Genomic DNA, 12,444 nt, shown 5'->3' with positions numbered 1-12,444 from the left:
AAACCTGTCAATTGACCTGCATGTCTGATTTGAGCTCAGTGAATTATCCCTAGTATTGTGTGTCACAGTAGTCATGCTGTAATTAGGCACCCTCGTGACCATATTGTATGAATGACTCACAAGTCCTGTTCAATTTAAGGGTGGGCTAAGTCCATGCAGGTGCTGTTTGTGTCCTATTTGGACCTCACATTGACTCAAAAAAATATTTTTTTCGTATACCAAAGAGAGATAAAGATTCCTTGGGAGCATTCTGGATATGACAGTGTTTTATTAATCTCTTGTAAAAACATAAGGGTCTAGGAAAAAACATGCATTCTGAAAAGGCATAGTACAGTAGCACAATGTATATTTACATAAGATCAACAGAATAGTTTCATTTACATGCACTTATAGAGTTCACGGAACGCAGTGCAATGAATCAAGAAAAATTGGGAACCTTTGAATTAGAATACAGTAATATAGATTGCACATTAACAGATCATGGAACCAGGTAAATTTATGTTTGATATACTAGCTTAACCTGGTAAAGGGGATTTTGTGCAACACAAGGTAGCACATATCAATTACAACTTATTGTAAAAATAATATTGCAAATAAAAAGCAACAGCCAGCAAGTTTCTATTGTTAGGGCCGATTCCTGCGTTTGAGAGGTCTAAGCATAATGCCTCGTGATGGCCTTTTTCAGCTAGCCTGGCAGTAGTAACTGCACAGGCTGTTTACAGTTGCCATTTTAGTTTCTCACCATACATAGCACAATTAGTCCTCGACGGTTGTTTAGCGACCGTTCAAAGTTACAACAGCACTGAAAAAAATGGATGTAATGTTTTTCACAATTACAACCTTTGCAGCATCCCTGTGATCATGTGATCGAAATTCAAGTCACGTGATCACCTTGCTACCTTCTCATAAGCAAAGTCAACGGGAAAGCCAGATTCACTTAACAATCATGGCAGGTAAAGTCGTAAAATGGGGCAAAACTCAACAAAGGTCTCACTTAACAACAGAGTTTTGGACTCAATTTTGGTTATAAGTCGAGGACTACCTGTTTAAGACAATCTTCCTGTTGAAATATACAACATAGAACACAGAACAACAGATGTGGAAGGGACCTTGGAGGTCCCCAACCTTTTGGGCACCAGGGACCGGTTCCGTGGAGAGAGGGGTTTTTTTGTGGACTGGGGGTGTGTGGTTTTGTATGCTGCCTGCATCCCGCGGATGGGGCTTCGCTTGTTTGCATGGACCAGTTTCTGGCATGTTGCGGACCAGTGGCGGTCCATGGACCGGGGGTTGGGGACCCCTGCTCTAGTCCAACTCCACGCACAAACAGGAAGCCCTTTACCATTCCTGACACACGGCCGTCCAGTCTCTTCTTGAAAACCTCCAGCGATGGAGCACCCATAGATGGAAACTGTTCTACTGGTTCATCATTCTCTTCGTCGGGAAATTTCTCCTAGGTTAGGTCTCTAATGGTCTTCCACATATTACTTCTTGTATTTTACCCTTAAAGAACCAGGCTAAATTAGGCCTTTGGGGCTAGTGTTATTTTCAGTTAACTATGAAAAACATTTAAGGTCTTTGGTGGAATCTTTATAAGAAATTTAAAGCAAAGGTACATCTATTAACTATTTTTTTCCTCTTAATAAGCTCTATCTTTTGTTACATAAATCTTATCTTTTTTAAGGCATTAATTTAAATTGTTTGGAGGAAAATATACACAGATTGTTCTCCTCAACCTTGTTCCCCAGTACTGCATCTCTTATTTCACTTAATGACCAGCTCGGTTACTTAACAATGGAAGGAAATTGCAAGGCTCAGTTATAAGTCATGTAATGACCATACAGGTAGTACTTGAATTACGAATGTAGTGGAGCCTGCCCACTCCATTCATAACTTGAGAATTCGTGGGAGTGAATCTCGTACCTCGAACGAGATGACTCCCAGCTTGTTAAGACGCAGGCGGCTCAAGTACACATGAGGTATCTCGGTGGGGAAGGCCATGGGAGGGTCTAGTGATGGAACAGGCCCTGAAGGCGTCCCGGACCCACTAGGTTGCCTCATGCTTCCCCCTCCCTTCCTGCCGCACCAGACTCACCTTGCAAAATCTGTCTCCTCAGCTGCCGTTTCTTTCCCTTTGGGGGAGAGTACTCAGCTTTGAAATGCTTTTCACGCAGGCAATGGAAGCTCCTGGGTGCTGTAATATCATGTGAGTTCAAACACAAATTCTCTGCAAAAGAGATCATGCCCCCCCCCCGGAAGCTTCCATTCTGGGCGGGGGGGGAAGTGTTTGCTTCCTTTGCATGCCTATGGGGCAAAGCGTGGAATTGGAGGCGGCCGAGTGCAGGAACCAATGCCGCCGGGGCCCAGGTGTGCTGTTTGAGGGCAGGAACAAAGCCTTCAACTGAGCAGGGAAGCATCACGGGGCAACTCCCCTTGCACCTGCGTTCAAGCTGCTGGCGGTGGCAGCAACAGCCACCTGAGTGGCCACGATCTCTCCTCCCCAGCCACCCACCCTGCCCAACCTACTGCTTGCCTGACCGGCCAGTGGCACAAATCCTAACTGCTCTTTTTGTCTTCCTCTTCATTCAAGCGGCGGCAGCAGCTTCAATTTCTCCACTCCATTCCAAAAGGAAGAAAGAGGAGGTGCAGGGCAGGAGTGCTCTCAAGAAAATGGGGGTGCGCTGATGTGCGCCGGCCTTATTGAAAGCAATCCCGCTCTGCACCTCCGCTTCTTTCCACTTGGACAGAGCAGAGAAAGTCAACCCACTGCCGCTCAAACACTTTTTATCTGAACACAGGCCTGAGAGAGATTGGAAGGCCCGTCTGCCTGCAGAAACCGAAAGGAGTGCTCTGTGTGACTGCTTGAAGCTCTGTGTGACTCAGGTCTCCATTTGGATAAAGAGTATTTGAGCGCCTATGGGGCTATTCAAAATGCAGGGATTCGCTGCGTTTTGAAGCTCCATGGGACAGTCCTTTCTGAAGCACCCACTGGCAGGCCTTTTCTCAAGCCCTTGCACAGTGGAGTGCATAGTTGCCACTCAGGCCAACATTTCAGCTGGGTGAGCCAGCCGATTGCATGCGGAGTCTCTTGCTGTGACCGCCATAGCTCCACAAGCGCAGGAGCTTCTCATTTGGATTCTTGGAAGGAGCAGAGTAGGGAAGATCCAGGAAGTCACAGGCACTCTCTGCCACCAGATGGCGCCCTTTGCCCACTGTTGGTCAGAAGAAACTGCTGAGCCAACAGGACTGAGCTGTTGTCAGGACTGGGATTCTGGAATGGGTGGCCTTAACAGGTGGCCTCCCCCCCTCGTCTCCACATGGGATGATCCTGCCAGGGGTCAGGATCACAAGAAATGCAAGGCTAGGATCAGGTTGTGACCCAGTCCTTTCAGTTCTGACACCAGGGCTCCATTTGACAGTGCCCAGTTGATCCCTCCCTCTGGCCCCTCGGACACAATGCCTGCTAATGGATGCTTGCTCTTGGGTCAACTTCTGATTTCCCTTTGCTTTGATAGTCTACTCAATGCTAGCTGATTATTTCCACTCCTTGATGATTGCAAGAATCCTCCACCATCCAGAATCACTGCCAGTGCTGCTCAGAGGAGCTATGGGCTTGTCTTGAGACAAACTCTTCAAAAATTAGACTAGATGTTGAAAAACCTATTTCAGCAAGGCAAGTTTTTGTGCCCTTTTGCACCCTATCTAACATTTTGTGCCCTCTCTAACATTCCAATTTGCTATACAATTCAGAATTACAAAGTTACAAGGGACTATATAGGTTTTCCAGTCCAAGCCCCTAGACCATTCTGGACAAAGGACTATTCAATCCTTTCTTTAAAACCTCCAATGATGGAGCACCCACAGCTTCTGGAAGCAAGCCATTCCACTGGTTAATTTTTCTCACTGTCAGGAAATTTCTCCTTAGTTTTAGGTTGGATCTTTCTCTCATAATCTTTCCCATGTTCCTCCTTGTCTTGCCTTCTGGTGCTTTGGAGAATAGGTTGGCCAAATCTCTGTGACAGCCCCTCAAACACTGGAAGGCTGCTATCTCTACTTGTCTTCATTAAACTAGACCTACCCAGTTCTGCAACTATTCCTTGAATGCTTTAGCTTCCAGTCCCCTGATCATCTTCGTTGCTCTTCTCTGTGCTTTGTCTACATGGAGGACCATATCAACACCTGGGATCGCACCCCCGCTGTCTTCAAGCGGTGGCGTGCTCCGACCCTCCAGTTGGTACCCATTTATCCGGGGGTGAGAGGGATCAGGCCCCTGAGCTCAGGCTGGTGTACTTTAATGCCAGATCCGTTGTGAACAAGGCTCCCCTCGTCCGTGATTTGATCGAGGAGGAACACGCAGATCTGGCATGCATTACAGAAACCTGGTTGGGCTCAGAGGGAGGTGTCCCTCTGACTGAGCTTTGCCCTCCAGGTTTCTGTGTGTTACATCGGCCACAGGCTCAGGGCAGGGGCGGTGAGGTGGCGATAGTTATATGGGAGACCTTATGTCCGCGGGAGACCACTATTGTACAGATAGGCGGGAGTGAATCCCTCCTCCTGAGGTGTGGCCCTGGGGCTCAGTTGGGCTTGTTGCTAACATACCTGGCGCCCAGCTGTGTAGCAACGGCCCTGCCCGATCTTCTCGACGTCCTCTCAGGGTTGACGGTTGAGTTTCCCAGACTTATAATTCTGGGCGACTTTAACCTGCCTTCTCTGGGAGGGTCTGAGTTGACCCGGGAGTTCATGGCCTCCATGACAGCCATGGACATGACCCAAGTAATTCAGGGTCCGACTCATGGGGGAGGACACACTCTTGACCTAGTTTTCTTATCTGGGCAGTGGTTTGATGATCTGGGAGGGGGCTCACCAACTATTGTCCCCCTGTCATGGTCCGATCATCACCTCCTGCGGTTGGTCTTCCGCTATGCTACCCCCTCTGCTGGGCTGTGGAACCAACCAGGTGGTTCCGCCCCAGGCGCCTAATGGATCCAGAATGGTTCCAGACGGCGCTTGGGTCTATACCTATCCCCCTCGCTCACAGCCCAGCCGACGCCTTGGTGGATGCCTGGGAAAGGGCTGCCACCGAGGCGCTCGACCATGCTGTACCCTTGCGACCCCTGACCCGGTGCAGATACCGGTGGGCTCCATGGTTTTCTGTGGAGCTCCGGGAGATGAAGCGTCGGAGACGAGGTCTAAAGAGCTGTTGCAGATCCAGCCAGTCTGAGTCTGACCGGTTGCGGTTAAGAACCTTTACAAGGTCTTATCTCGTGGCAATGAGGACAGCGAAGTCTAATTACTTCGCTGCCCTCATCGCATCCGCAGATAATCGCCCGGCCGCCCTGTTTAGGGTGACTCGCTCCCTCCTTAATCAGGAGGTGAGGAAGGAGCCCTTGCAGGGGCGGGCTGAGGAGTTTAGCTATCACCTGACGGACAAAATCGCTCAGATTCAAGCCGGTTTGGATTCTGACTGGGCAGAGACTGACGGGGAGGAATCGAGTGGTCTAGAGAATGTTACCTGGAGTGAATTTGATCCTGTGACCCCAGATGAGGTGGACAGGATCATGAGGAGACTGAGTTCCACCACGTGTTTATTGGACCCGTGCCTCTCCTGGCTGGTATATGCAGCCCGGGAGGAGACACGAGGCTGGTTCCAGGCAGTAATAATTGCTTCCTTGAAGGAGGTGGTGGTGAGGCCCCTCCTCAAGAAACCTGCCCTGGACCCGGCTATTTTGAACAACTATCGTCCGGTCTCCAACCTTCGCTTTCTTGCGAAGGTGGTTGAGAGCGTGGTGGCACTTCAGCTCCCTCTGTTCCTGGAGGAAACTGATTATCTGGACCCATACCAATCGGGCTTCAGGACCGGGTACAGCACGGAGACGGCATTGGTTGCGCTGGTGAATGATCTCTGCCAGGCTCGGGACAGGGGTTGTTCCTCTGTCCTAGTCCTATTAGACCTCTCAGCGGCTTTTGATACCATCGACCATGGTATCCTACTGCGGCGTCTCAGGGGGTTGGGAGTGGGGGGCACTGTTTTACAGTGGTTTTCCTACCTCCTGGGCCGCTTGCAGTCAGTGTTGACGGGAGGGCAGAGGTCCGCCTTGAGGCCTCTCATTTGTGGAGTTCCTCAGGGGTCGGTCCTCTCTCCCCTCTTGTTCAACATCTATATGAAGCCGCTGGGTGAGCTCATTCGTGGTTTCGGGGTGGGGTATCATCAGTATGCTGATGATACCCAGCTTTTTCTTTCCACCCCGAACCAACCCAGTGATGCCCTCGACGTGATGTCCCGTTGCCTGGAAGCGGTCCAGGTTTGGATGGGGAGAAACAGGCTTTGTCTCAATCCTGCCAAGACTGAGTGGCTGTGCATACCGGCATCTCAGACAAACTAATCTTTTCCATCATTAACTATGGGGGGTGAGGTGTTACCCCCCGTTGATAGGGCCCGCAACTTGGGTGTCCTCCTGGATTCACAGCTCAGTTTGGAAGATCATATAGGAGCCGTGGCCAGGGGGGCTTTTGCCCAGGTTCGCCTGGTGCGCCAGTTACGGCCCTATCTGGACCGAGATGCCCTACGCACAGTCACCCATGCACTCGTGACCTCCCGGCTAGACTACTGCAATGCTGTCTACATGGGGCTGCCCCTGAGGACCACTCGGAGGCTTCAGCTGGTGCAGAATGCAGCCGCGCGAGTTGTCATGGGAGTCTCCCAATACTCCCATGTAACACCTCTTCTCTGTGAGCTGCATTGGCTTCCAGTTGCCCTCCGGGTGAGATTCAAGGTGCTGGTGATGACCTATAAAGTCCTAAATGGCATGGGCCCGGATTATCTAAGGGAGCACCTGCTGCCAGCATCAATTTCCCATTGTCCTGTGCGCTCCCACAAGGAGGGCCTCCTCAGGGTACCGCCGGTCAAGGATTGCCGACGGGCGATCCACAGGGGGAGGGCGTTCTCTGTGGGCACGCCTGCCCTATGGAATCAACCGCCAACGGAACTCCGGACTGCCCCCGACCTTCGTTCATTTCGCCGGGACCTAAAAACCTGGCTCTTTGAGCTATCTGGCCTGAACTGAGGGGTTTAATGTTTTTAAATTGTGATTTAATTTTTGCGTCTAGACTTAATGTAATTTATTTTAATTTTATATTGGATTGTTTTTAAATTTTGCCTTGTAAACCGCCCTGAGTCCTTTGGGAATAGGGCGGTATATAAACCAAATAAATAAATAAATAAATAAATAAATAAATAAATAAATAAATAAATAAATAAATAAATAAAATGTATTGTAAAACTTTTCAATAAAAAAAAAAAGAAATGCACCATCGCTTGGAAGTGGCCAGCATATGGCCCTCTCTACTTTGGGCAGGCTAGGGGTTGGGGCAGCGTTGTGCTTCTCTTCAGATTCATGCCACCCGGCTCAGCCTCTTGGCACTGTGAGTAGAGCACCCCGCTACCTGCCAAAACTGGGCAGGCTAGGGGCTGGGCAGCATTGCGCAGGTAACATCAACTCTCATGCTGCTCATGGCATCCCCTCCCCCAGAGCCCAACAAGCTGGATACATGAAGTAGGCGAGGGCCATGTGCTGGCCATTTCCAGGCAATGGTGTATTTCTTCATTCCTCAGGAAGGATGACACTTCCCCAGCTGTGTTTCTTGCCTGTTTTTCTCCCTCATCTCAAATATTTTCCCACCACTCTGTTCTTTGGAAGGAAGGAAGGAGAGGGAAGAAGTTCTACCTTAGTCCTGCCCTGCTGCCCTTTCACCATCCCCTTGCCCCCTCCTCCTGGCCTATGCTGGGGGGTCTACCTATTGCTAAGGAAGCTTTGGATACAAAGCCAGTTCTCATCACATGGAGAGGGAATGGGCCTCCCTCTTGATTTTGCCCTTGTACCCATCATGAGCAACCTGGCTAAGGAGAACAAGCACAGCAGCAGCAGCCTTGAGGAGGAGGTAACTGCAGCTGGGCACCCCCTTGGGGAAGTGGGGCTGGGCTTAGTGCTGTGGGTGCTTGAGGGCTGGGCTAGGCATTTGATTTCCGCGCCACCATCCAGTCCCTCCCATGGCCTGAGGGGAACAGTGAGGCTCCTCCAGTGGATCATGCCTTGGGACTTCCCTGGTCCCATCTCCTTCTGCCAGAGACCCTCAGATCTGTCCCACTCCTGCTCAGGCCCCCATAGGTACCCTTCACACAAATGATGTAGAGCTGGCCATGCCCACCCAGTGTTCTGTACCAGCCTACTACCGGCCCAGCAGAAAAGGCAGGGACAACCCCTTTACAAAACGGCAAGAGGCTGGAACTAAGCCTGCCAAATTTATTAACATAAAACAGAGCAAACAGAAACATGAACCATGAAACAGGAGCTATTCAAACGGTCGCCTTCAGCAAACCAGCCCTCCCACACATTCCCCTTTTAAACAGTTCAAGGCGTGGCTTCTCTCTGCCTCCTTCCGAGGTGCCCCATTGCCTTCCTCTGTTTACTCCTGATTGACTGCCTCCTGCGTCGGGCGTCCTTGAACAGGGCCAGCTGTGGGTCATCATCATCCACTCTGTCAGGCTCACACAGCTGGGTCTGCGTCATAACCAGATGGGAGTGGCCTGGCTGAGGGCTCTGCGGAGCCTCAGGGCTATTCTCTGGAGGCTCTCCAACACCCCCCTCCTCCTCCTCTGAATCGTCCGACCCAACTGCCGAACCCACAGGCTGACCCTGAATCACAACACCCAGTAGGCCATACGCACTCCAGCCATGCCCACACCCTGGCCACACCCACCCCATCCCCCCAAGGGCAACCACAATGCTGATGCGGCCCTCAATGAAATTGAGTTTGACACCCCTGTTTTAAAGTGTTGGCTATTCCTCCCCCCCCAGCTTAGTGTCATCTGAAAATTTGATGAGTTCCCTTTCTATCCCCTTATTAAACCAACAACAGTTCTAGGCTGTATCACCAGAAGGATAACATCAAAATCACAATGCAAAAAGATGCTGAGGCCCTAGAAAGAGTGCAGAAAAGAGCAATAAAAATGATAAGGGTCTGGAGACTACAGCATAAGGCCATGGTGGCGAACCTATGGCATACATGCCATAGGCGGCACGCAGAGCCGTCCCTGTGGGCATGAGTGCCATCGCCCCAGATGGAGGCCAGGCTGCTCCCTGCCCCCTCTCCACGTGCTCCTGCACTCTTGCTCTCTTTTTCTCTGCACTGAGAGTCAGGGAGCAGCTGCAAGAGCTGGGCAGATCCGAGATGGATGGTGTAGGCAGCTGCAGCACGAGTCCAGATAAGCCTTCGGAGTAATTTTGCACACACATCCCCAGCCGATCCAGGTGGCAGAGGCCTTTTCGAAGCCCCTGGAGCTCGCATCCATTGGCTGCGGGGCGATTGTGCAGTGCGCCAGCGGCCCGATCCAGGCTTCAGAGGTCTGCAAAAGGATCTGCCCCACGGATCTAGGGCTTGCACAGTGATTTTGTGTCCTCCCCACTGCCAATCCAGGCCATTGAGGTGCCGCAAAATCGCCCCATGGCCATGGATGTGAACTCCAGAGGCTTCAAAAAGGCCTCTGCTGCCTAGATCGGCCGTGGGGAGGGGCCCCCTGACATCACTGTGTAGCCCTAGATCTGTTGGGGAAAGGGCCTTTTCCAAGTGGCAGTGGTGGCAGGGTGATCCATGTGGGGGGTAGGGGTGGGAAAGGCAGCAGCAGGGCAATCCGTGCGGGAGGGAGAAACGGCGGCACGACAATCCGTACCTAGGGGGGGAATGGCAGTGGCAGCACGGCAATCTGTGTGGTGGTTTGGCCAGGGCTCGGGGGACTGATTGGGGCACCAATCTTCCCTCTGTCCACCATGGCAGGCTGCTACTCACTGCTCTGTGGGCCGCCCTTTTGGCCCCTGGGAGTCAAAGGCCATCTGTGGCCACCTTGTCCCCGGTCATAAGGACCTGGCTATGGGGGCGGACGGGGATTCTGCTCTCCCAAAAGGCCGCCAACTCCTGGCTGGCAACCTGCCTGGTGGCCCTGCCCTGTCAGTGCCGAAGCACTGCCCGCCCTGCCCAGAGCCACCCCCAGCCGCCGCCTCTGCCCCTCTGCCGTGGAAGGCAAGCGTGCTGCCACGGTTAGGGCCAAGAAGAGGCAAACATCCACGCCACTTGCCAGTTGTTCGCCTATGGCTGGAGGCAAGGATCTGCCCCACTTGCTGGCTGTTTGCCTTTGGCCAGAGACAAAGATCTGCGCCATACTGAAACTGGACAGTCATGGCAAATGTCCAGTACAGCATGGCTGCTTGGCTCCAGCCAGAGGCGAACCGCCACCTGGTGCATTGCGGCTGCAGAGTGGTTTCGGGCACATAGCAGCTGCTTGGCTCCGGAGGCGAACGGCTGCCTGGTGCGTCACGGCAGAGGGTCAGTTTCAGTGCATCGTGGTCTGGTGTGTCGCGGCAGAGGGTCAGTTTTGGCACATCACGGCCTGCTGTGTCGCAGCTGAGGGCTGGTTTTGAGCATGTCGCAGCCACTCGCCTCCCTCCGGAGGCTAACAGCTGCCTTGCGCGTCACAACAGAGGGCTGGTTTTGGCGTGTTGCAGCCTGGTGCGTCGTGGCAGAGGGCCGTTTTTTGGCATGTTGCGGCCGCTTGCCTCCTTCCGGAGGTGAATGGCCACCTTGTGTGTTGCGGCAGAGAGCCAGTTTCGGCGCGTCGCGGCTGCTTGTCTCCCCCACCCCCTTTAATATCTCTTCCTTTAATATCATCTCTTCCTCCATCCCCTTTAATCTCTTCCCCCACCCCCTTTAATATCATCTCTTCACCCCCTTTAATATCTCTTCCCCCACCCCCTTTAATATCAGTGAGGCTACTCCAGTGGACCATGACCCGGTGCTCACCCCGGTCCACCGGAGACCCTCAGATCCACCCCAGTCCTGCCCAGCTCCATACAAGTGCCCCTGACACAAGTGATGTTGAGCTTGCCACGTCCACCCAGTAGGCCACGCCCATCTGGCACCCGATAAATAAGTGGGGTTTGGGTTGCAGTTTGGGCACTCAGTCTCTAAAAGGTTCGCCATCACTGGCATAAGGGAACTATGTTTAGCCTAATGAAGAGAAGGGTTCAAGAAAAATGTGATAGCACTCTTCTAATTCTTGACCGAAGGAAATGTTGACTTATTCTCCAAAGCCCCTGAGGCAGGACAAGAAGCAGTGGATGGAAACTCATCAGAGGGAGATCCAATCTGGAACTAAGGAGGAATTTCCTGAAAGGGAGAACAATTAATCAGCGGAACAGCCTGCCACCTGGAATTGTGGGTCCCCACCATTGGAGGTTTTCAAGAAGGTACTGGGCCACCTTTTGTCTGGAATGGCATAGGGTCTCCTGCTTGAGCAGGGGGTTGGATTAGAAGACCCCTTCTAGTCTTTTCCAGCCCTGTGATTCTATGATTCTTAGCCACCTGATCAATTTGAACTCACCTGGAGTGGATAGTTATCTTCTCTTTATCTTATTTTCCAGCCTGATCTTCCATTTTGTTGGCACATTTTTGGGATGTTTTTATATTTGTTAATTTTGCATCCCAAATATTCAGTTGTGATGCAGTTGTGCTGTACATTAATTAGTTCTTTTTTTGCACTGAGCTAGTGTTTATATTTGATATTACACTATTGGCATCTTTTAATATTTATGCTAACTGCTTCTTGGAACAAGCTTCAATACAGACAACCTTGTTTTGTGCTGTTCTGGGTGCTCTATTATTTTTTATTTAGATTTTTCTTCTTTTTCAGTTAGAAGGCTTTGTTCTTTCTGAGAAAAAGGCAGAGAGGGATCACTGGTTTTGAATCAAATTAAAATGATGCAATAGCTTTGCTTGCCTCCTCTACTGGTGACTCCATCTGGTTTGCCTCTAACAGTTTGAGCTTTGATTTTGTTGCCCTTGGTAAACCTTAGCAGTTCTTTCCAATTCTGCTTCTGTGGATTCTTTGTTTTAGATTATAAATTGATGTTAATTTGCTAGCCTGTTTTGTTATTTTTGATTCTGGACCTCCAACAGGAAAAAAGAAAACTCTCATAACGGAGCACAGTTTCCCTTCCATCACAAGCCAGTGATAGTTGCTGTTTTTCCTGTGGCCCTGGGATATTTTTCACCCTGGACACATCTGGAGAGAGTGGGCTAGAACAAGGCTTTTCAACCTTTTCACCCATTGTACCACTTTTAGGATATTGAATTGAATTGAATTTATTAAATTTATATGCCGCCCTTCTCCCTAAGGACTCAGGGTGGCTCACAACAATAAAAGTTAAAAAAACATAAAATACAAAATTTAAAAAAGAATTAAACAAATGTAATAAATACATAACAACCCAATAAAACCAACATCTGAGTACCACCAGTCGCCTAGCAAGGTGTCAAAAACTTGATGACCAAAAAAAGAAAAAAGTGATAAAGTACAGGTAGTCCTCAACTTACAACAGTTTGCTTAGTGACTGTTCG

The sequence above is a fragment of the Vipera ursinii genome, assembly GCF_947247035.1.
Source record: "Vipera ursinii genome assembly, chromosome: 8".
NCBI classification, from domain to species: Eukaryota; Metazoa; Chordata; class Lepidosauria; order Squamata; family Viperidae; genus Vipera; species Vipera ursinii.
Note: the sequence above shows the minus strand (reverse complement) of the source record.